The sequence below is a fragment of the Aplysia californica genome, unplaced genomic scaffold (assembly GCF_000002075.1).
Source record: "Aplysia californica isolate F4 #8 unplaced genomic scaffold, AplCal3.0 scaffold00656, whole genome shotgun sequence".
NCBI lineage: Eukaryota > Metazoa > Mollusca > Gastropoda > Aplysiida > Aplysiidae > Aplysia > Aplysia californica.
This window is the reverse complement of record NW_004797926.1, coordinates 64,395-65,676: the sequence shown is the minus strand read 5'-3', so window position 1 is coordinate 65,676 and position 1,282 is coordinate 64,395.

Below are 1,282 nucleotides of genomic sequence, written 5' to 3'. Positions count from 1 at the left end.
CTGTCATTATTCGTTCTTTTTTTTTTTGGGGGGGGGCGCACAAGTTGTCCCCGTAATGTTAAAAGTGGAGTGAAAAACAACATTAAGTGTGTTAAATTTTATTCAAATTTCTGCCCCATGCAGTGGGTTGTAGGTGGGTAGGCCTACTTGGGTGTGATTTGCTCCTTCTTCGCTTTAAAACATCCATCCATTGATCGTTCTTAACTCCCACCATTCTTTCGTTACTTTGTAGTAACACCTTTAAAGTTAATCACTTTAGGCTTATATCATGACCTTCTAATGTTTGTGTTGCAAATGCCACACTCCTACTAAAACTAGAACATGATTGCCTACTTGTATCACGGACCAAGAGCACTGATAAGTCACCAGTAGTAGGTTACCTTTCTGGGTAGGCTTAAAATACAATCTAATGTACTTTTTCAACTGCAGATTGTATCACGTGTGTTGATACTTTGTAGAGGGAAAAAAAAGAAGTTCAATCTTCGTCATAATAATTATCATGTACACCATAGTTACTTTGGAGTGAGAGCGGGAAGGACACATCGTTTTAAAAACTCAGTTGTGTTACACTGTTACACGTTTGACTACTGAGTTGATGGCTCTGGTTCGAATCCTTAGCGGGGTGTTTTGAAGTTGGGTTGTTTTAGCTTGGTGTGTTTTTAAGCTTCTCCGCCCATCTGGCTCGGTCTTATCGGAGATGGACGCTGAACTCAAAGGTCCCACCTTTGACATAATTTTAAGTTTTGAAATGGGCGTGAAGCCTGTAGGACTGTAGTTGTAGGCTTACAATTCAATGAGATCGAAAGCCTTTCTATTGGAACGAGTAAAAATAGACTTGGGCCATCTAAAATGTTAGAATTCAGGATTCTCAAGTATTGGAAAGTTAAATTCACGAACAGACCTCATAAGTTTTAAAAACAGAAACATTTTCCACATTAGGCACAGATGACGGAAATAGACACGTGAAATCGATTCAAGTCAATACATGGGCATAGCATTGTTACAGTGCAGCCTCTGTTTAACGACCTTCGATATAAAATAATATACGACATCCTCCGTACAGCGACAAGGTGCCCAGATCCCGATTTTTTTTCCTTTAGTTTTATGTCATTGGTAATTTTTGGTTGCCTCTCTATAACGACATGTTTTCTGGTTCCGATGATGTTGTTTTATAGAGAGGCTGTACTGTGTACTTGTATTTTGGAGACCTTCTGCATTGCAGTGCGCACACACAAACACACACACACACTCACACATACACACACACACACAAACACACACA